Here is a 7,748-nt window from a genome sequence, read left to right as displayed (position 1 = left end):
TTCTCTAGAGAATGCACTATAGGCTCTCTATCTCTCAGTATCTCTCTCTATCTCTCTATCACCATAGTCGCCATCTCGCCGAAACTAAGGTTTCTGTAATTATCACTTTGGATCAAGTTTCCCTCACATCCTGAGGGGTTTTCATCACATACCTCTCTCTCTCTCTCTCTCTCTCTCTCTCTCTCTCTCTCTCTCTCTCTCTCTCTCTCTCTCTCTCTCTCTCTACGGTGTGTAATATTAGTGTTATTCTAAATCACTATTGTCTACATCCTAGCCGCTCAAAGCTAGGTGGTGCCCCCTTGTTCACTTACCGTGATGAGCTCGGCGTGCACAGTCGTGGCAATTGAGGCCGTCGTGGTCCGTTTTGTGCTTTGCACCTGTCACTAGACAATAAGGTTACAATCTTCCCATAGTGCAAGATGTTGTCAAGGGACAATAGGCTCAACCAGTTTTTGCAAGAGGTTCAAGGCCTCTTGATAGATATACTCCCTTATTGGACTACATTATGTTGACAAATTCTGGAGAGACCTCTTGCTATAAGGAAGCCATGTTAATGGAAGACAAGGTGAAGTGGGAAAAAGCTATGTAATAAAAAATGGAATCCCTGCATAATAATTAAACATGGAAGTTGGTTTGATTTCCTAAAGGTAAAAAGGCACTCCCATGCAAATGGATGTACAAGCAAAAAATTACACCTCATGATACTAAACCCAAGTACGAGGCATGACTTGTTGCTAAAGGATGTAAGTAGTAGCAAGGTATTGAATTTGATGAGATCTTTTCTCCAGTTGTCAAGATGACTACTCTGTGGTGTGAACTTGCATTGGTTCCTACATATAGATATGGAATTTGACCAGACTCGATGTCAAGATAGCATTCTTGCATGGTGATCTTCAAAAAGAAGTTTATATGCAGTAGCCAAAAGGCTTTGTTTAGAAGGGAAATGAAGACGTGTTGCATCAGTTAGAAAAGATTGTTTATGGTCTAGAACAATCATCAAGGAAGTGGTATCATAAATTTTACTTGTTCATGCTCTCTCAAGGATACACACGGAGAAAAATGAACCACTACCTCTATACTAAGAAATCTAAAGATGGTAGTTTGATTATTGTGGTCCTTTATGTGGATGACATGTTGATTGCCTAGAAAAACAGGGATGAGATCCTAGCCTTGAATTCAGAGTTACATGAAAACTTTGAAATGAAAGATATGGACAAAGCAAGCCATGTCCCTTGCAAGCACATTCGACAAGACAGGTGCAAGAAGTTGACCATTTTGTCTCAATACAAGTACATTGATGAAGTGCTCAAGCATTTCAATATGGAGAGGGGGAAGGCATTGATTGAGTACTCTATTCCCTCCATTCGTGAAATTCTATAAAGAGGTTTCCCCTAACTTCCAAAAGGAAAAGACTGCAATGGACAAAGTGACCTTTGATGTATGTTGTGATTGCTACAAATCCTAACATTGCTTTTGTCATGGGAGTAGTTAGCAAACATATGTCAAACCTATGCAAAAAACATTAGGAGGTAGTGAAAGGGGTTATGCAATATTTGAATGGTACAAAAGACATGCTCATTTTATTTGGAAGAAAGGAAGCATGTGTGATAGGTTACACGGATGCAGAATATGCATGAAACATGGACAAGGGAAGGTCCACATCAGGCTATGTCTTTGAATTCAATGAAGGTGCAATTTCATGGAGATGTCGTTTACAGGACTGCATTACCTTGTCTACTAGAGAGGCTAAATATGTTGCAGCTTTGAAAACTTGCAAGGAAGCTATATGGCTTGGTCATTTAGTGGAAGATGCAAAATGGGAGATGCAAAGTGAGAGAAAAATCTTGGCTTGAATCTCACTCTCTTTCTTTTGACCTAGGTAGAGAGCACTAGTTTTCAAGCTCTATTAGCAGGCATAATAAAGTGGATAGACTTTCATGGTGTAATTAGGATTAATTTTTCCTCTCTCGGGAAGGCTTTTGGGAGGATTAAGCTTTCACAAGCTTAAAAATTTCTCTAGCAGTGCCATTAATAGCCAATTGTAATCGAATTCCACTTTGGTTAACAATTAGGAACTTGAGGCTTTCAAGGTGTCAATTGTAAGTACTCTAAGTTATTCCTGATGTGTGCTTGGTGTCATGCATCTAATCTTTTTTTTCCACATCGAGCAGCCTTGTGCTGGCTTCTCTCACCTTGCAAACCCATTATCCCCGACATCTTTGGTGAACCCGAAGCAAAACTGAGCTCGGGTGGGAAAATTTTGAATAGAAAGATGACTACACTGCAAGAGATAGTGATGTAGTAGATGATGCAGAAATTTGTTGCTTACATGCAACAGCAGGAGACTGCACAACAATAGTTTAATCTGCATGAGCGAATATTAAAAGCTCAACAAGCAGCAGCATAAAAATTGCAGTGGTTCAAAGGTTGAGATGTTTAAAAATTCTACCAAGATTATGAACAATCTATGGAGGATAATGAGATTGATGATCATGAAGCAGTTAAAGGGTTTTGCTTGATTGTTGTGCCAGAGCTTACTAGCTCAAATTGGGGAGATACAAACTGCACAAGGACCAAATTAGCAGGGTTTTAAAAAGGCATTACAAGATGAGTATTTTCTTGAAGATTCTCAGAGGGTAACTAAGTAAAGTTTTATGAAGTGAATCCATAAAAAAAACAAGGACTTATCTACACGAGAACTGCTATGAGAATTTGAAAAGAAATTTGTTCAGTTATCTATGGGGGAGTAGCGACCATTGAAATCAGAACAGGTAGAACTATTTGTCCAAGCTACTGATCCATGGCTTCAAAAGAGCTTGGTGTAGCTACTTGAAGATTCAACAGGTGAATTGGGCTTAACATCTGATTGGAAGTTGGTTTTCAAAGTAGCAAACATGATTGTGAAGTGGCAGATGAGGTGGATAAGTTGATTGTGGTTGATTCAATGGAGAAAAACGATTGATAAATTAAGGAGAAGTCAACCTCTAGGAAACAAAAATTAGAGGAGCTGATTCTTGATGAGCTAATCAAAGATATACAAGAATTAAATTTGAATTTAAAAACAATTAAACTTGAAGGGGTAAACACAAAGGGTTCCACTTCAAAGCCCAGGAAACGTCCTCCATGCAAGGATTTGGATGACCACTGCATGTGGTGCAATAGTAAAGATCATGAACACAAAGACTGCAAGGATTTTGATGAAGCTTACAGAAAAAATATGGGTTTTCGGAAACATAGGAAGATTCATCTCAGGGCAACATATGAGCCGCTCCGCTTGAATTTTGAAAGAGATGGTATGAAAAAGTTAATGGAGGAAATATAGCATACTGTTGCTATGGTAGAAGCAACTTATATGGATTGCAAATATACAATAAGTCAAATGATGAAGGTGCAAGAGAAAAAGGTAATTTATTGCCTCATGCTTTGAAGACAATGGAAGCAAGCAAGGTGACTCATGGCAAACTATGCCAGGTTGGGAATCTCATTCAAGAAACTACATGGTGGGCTGATGCGGTGGATTCACTTTCAATATATGCATTTATTTCCAAGTCCCAACTATGCCAGGTTGGGAATTTCATTTAAGAAACTATAGGGTGTGCTGATGCGGTGGATTCTCTTTCAATATATGCATTTATTGCCAAGCCCCAGGCTAATGAAACCATAATAGAAGAGAAGAATAAAAGAGATGAAGATATTGCAGGAACATCAAAAACAGCTACCAAATATAGCAATAAGAAAGATGAGGGGCAGTTTCTCCTACACCTACTCTTGAAGTGGTTAACAATTAACCTTTAGTGCCTATTGATAGTAAAACTAGTGAAGATAGATTTCTTGATTCGTTGACCTCTACAAGTGCTCGTGAGTTCAATTATATTGCATTTTAATTTCTAATGCTCAAAAAAGTTTCTTTAATATTTTTTTACCAATGACTCTTTGTGTTTATTCACTACATATGATTTTTTATAATCCATGTTCTTATGAGAATTCAGTTATTGTGCTATTTCTTCTTGATTTTGCAGTGTTTAAGTGAAGATAAAGAGTTGCACTCTTGCAGAGGACAAGTGCATCCCCTTGTGGGACTAAACTTCTTGATTGAGAGCACCTCCATGGGCCACTGTTCGTATCAAGGTGTTTAATTAATACAAGATCCATCCAAGTGGATCCATGGAGTTCCCACTTTCTAAACAACACATACCTAAATTTTGAGGACAAAATTTACATCAGGAAGGGGCGATGTTAACTTTAAGCATCATTCTTATTACTTATTACTTATTTGTATTGAGTCATGGACCAGGCTTATCATCCCCACATGTGTAATTATGACGTGATTATTGATGATAGGTGCACACCATATTCACTAGAGAGAGCTAACATGTTTTGATTGTTGATCGTGTGGGCGCCCATATAACAACAAGATGACCCACATAAGTGCTTGTAACTTAGTGTTTTTTCATTATCAAATGTACTGACATTTCTCTTACTCTCCTCCTCTCTTGCATTATCTCCTTGCTGTCTGTGAGTGTGTGTGAGTGTGACCATGAGTGTGTGAGCATGAGAGAGAGGGCACAATGATCAATCAGCAAGGCAGTACAATGACAGTGAGGCGGTCAAGTAGTAGTGGCAAGATTCTTCCTCTCTGCATGCATGAGATTTTTTATTGACGGCTACACAGAGGTGAGTGACACATCCGTTGAACTTTCTTGCATCCAAGTTGTGCGTTTGCAGACCCAGCAGCTCACACACAATGTGTAGTAAGGCCCCTGTGATCCAAAAAGTCCCCATGAATCCAATAACATTATTCTTTTTTAAGCCCATTGAGACCTATTTTGTCTCTGTACTTGTTCCATGTAGCCCATTGTGAATTGAATATGTTTTTTCCTTTGCATTAATATTGTATTTGCTAAATAGAGCAGCCAATAAAAGAATTTTGGCTTTCGGCGTGTTAGCTCTTGATCTAACACATGTTACCAAAGCAGCATTATATTGTTTAGTTTTCCAAATATAAATCTAGCTCTTATTTGATCATATCGCGGCCAATGTCTTCTAGCTTGTAACTCATTTATCTAGGGTGAATTATGAGTGATATGGGCCTGGACCATTAGCAAAGTCTAAAGGACGATCTTTGTCAATTGAACAAGATTTTTAACGAGATAATGATTTGAGTGTATGACTATTGTGTACCTTTGTGTCATCTGCAAAATTTATCTGCTTGGTTCTCTCCATGCAAAGTCATTTTTTGATTTAGACTTTGGCTACACAGTACTAAGTGAAGGCTCTATGAGTTAACATAAGACCTCTCTATATTTTTGTACTTTGTGCATGGCTCGTCTTGAGTTGTTTTGGTTGATATCTCATGTCATAAGTATCCAAAATTGAATTTCATAACTAGTTGTGAACATTGCTAGGCCATATGATGCTTTGTTTTTGAAAATGAAACTTCTAAAATTAGGTTAATTTTTTAGTATCATTTATGCATATGACCATTGGTTGGTGGATTTGAGACCCTAGGATTGTCCTTGATGATCTTATCTATCGTTATCGAAAGTTTAGTAGCAATCGGACATCATTCGCTATGTGAAATGCATGATTACCATCAATAGGTGTATACTAATTTTTGGTGATTTGGCTATCATTTGAGATATTCTATTTGATTGTAGTGTGTTTCGACTGTGTTTTCTAAGAGTTTGACACACTTGTTGCCTCCATGTCCTTGTTGAGTGGACTACATCCCTCATATTGATAATTCTATTTGAGATTCTTGGTATTTCTACAATAAGACCAATAGAGTTAGGAAACCTCTAATTGATCATTCTATTTGAGATTATTGCTACTTTTATATTAGCCAGAAGAGCTAGGGAACCTCGTAACTTTGGGTGCTATTGTCGAGGGCATAGCCAACTAAGTTAGAGAAAATCAAATACAAAGATTCATTGTCTCAAATTCCCTCTAGACCATCACCTTACTTTTAGCTCATAGTTAGTAATTGGTTTTGTTGATTGTGTTGAGGGATTTGGGAGTACTGGGGTACTTGCCAAAAAACTCTTTAGCATGTTTAGATTATCTTTGGACTAGTAGGGTATGCTTTGAGCTCTTGATTGAGTTCAGAAGGTATTCATTGAGTTGGATATTGATTTATATTTGTGTTATTTTTCACATCTTGTATATTTTTTAGCTTTCATAGAAGTAGGGTAAGTAAGATATATCGCTCAAGCTGTGAAAAAACCCTAAAATCCATTCAAAATCTATAGTTGGTGCATTTTAGATTTTATTGAAGTTTATTTCTTTAAGGACTAATATGAGTACTTGCATTATATTTTTTATTGGACAATTTTGGCTTAAATCCATTGCATGAAGGCACAAAATCCTATAGAATATGAAACCTCTAACTCTTGAATATCTTTTTAGTATCACAATACTAGACAATTTAGCATAACAAGGGTTTGGACCTTACACTTTGGTTGCACATCTTGTCTACATGTTGCAAACTATTATTTGGGAAATTTTGAATCTCTTAATTGAGACCAGCACCACAAACCTACAAATAAAATGCACATATATCAAGAATTGTGCTAGGAATTGCTTCAACACAATGCCAGATTTCTAAACAAGGATGCCGCTCCTCTTGAAGTGAGGAATCATTTACACAAGTCTGGTAAAAAAAATGAGTCAAAGTTTAATACCATGATACTAGACATCAGGCTCAAATCTCGGAAGAAGTTGTCACAATTTTTTTATACACTATATATATACATACCTAATAGAGTCTATTGGTGAAGTTTGATAAAATTTGGCACTTCTAAGCATCTTCAAAGGCCAAATTTGGAAGCAAACAATCTAGTATTTTGGAAACTTATTATTAGGTCAAGAAAAAGTGATCACTTCTGAATAGCTGTATGAAATCAAACTCTTCATAGAAGGTTCAAAAAAAGGATGCTTAAGAGTCCTTACAATGAGTGTATTGGACTTGAAAGAGTTGTAGATATACTTGATTGAACCCCATAATTCAAGTTCAGGCTGAAAATACTCACTAGATAAAAAAGTTGCAAGGAGAACAAGCTCTTATTGCTTGGTCCTAAAACTATTTTGATTGTTGTTTCAAGTGTAGTATACCAAAATTGTTTTACCTTTTGATAACAGCTCCAAATTGAGTCCCATATAGCTAGAAAGAAAGGGCGTGAGTGATTTTTACAAAGGATTCCTAATTTCTAACTTTTAGAGTGTCCATTATAGGTATCTCAAGACATAAGGGCCACCAAGACTTGTCTGTCTAGAAACTTGACAAGGGGAAAAAAGGGCCTATTTGCTGTAGGCCAAGGTGATTTTGGCAAGAACTATCTTGAGAGTTTTGATGAATCTCAACCATGCAATATTTATCCCCACCAAGTGTGAGAACCAAAGGAATTGCATAGAGGGTTCTCCGTCCTACGTCCCATTATATATGCCCTTGTCCATTATTTTTTAGAACCCCCCTGTCTACACCTAACAATTGACCCTTGGCCTAAGTCCATGACCCTCCTGGGTTTGCCCTTGGCATTACATTACTCCCCCCTTAGAGAAGCGTTTTTGACCGCGAAATCAAAAGTGGTGATAGCGTCCTAAAAGAAAACATCAATGTTTTTGGTAGTAGCATCCGACATGGATCTAATTGTCCATGTGATTGGAATACAATTCAGTAGGAGGTCAAGAGGAGCATCTTGATTTTTCACATTGTTGTCCCTTCATATAGACTCCATTTAAAACTCGATTGA

Source organism: Adiantum capillus-veneris, chromosome 24, assembly GCF_014529385.1.
Source record: "Adiantum capillus-veneris isolate H3 chromosome 24, ASM1452938v2, whole genome shotgun sequence".
Classification (NCBI taxonomy): domain Eukaryota; kingdom Viridiplantae; phylum Streptophyta; class Polypodiopsida; order Polypodiales; family Pteridaceae; genus Adiantum; species Adiantum capillus-veneris.
This window is presented reverse-complemented; position numbering follows the sequence as displayed.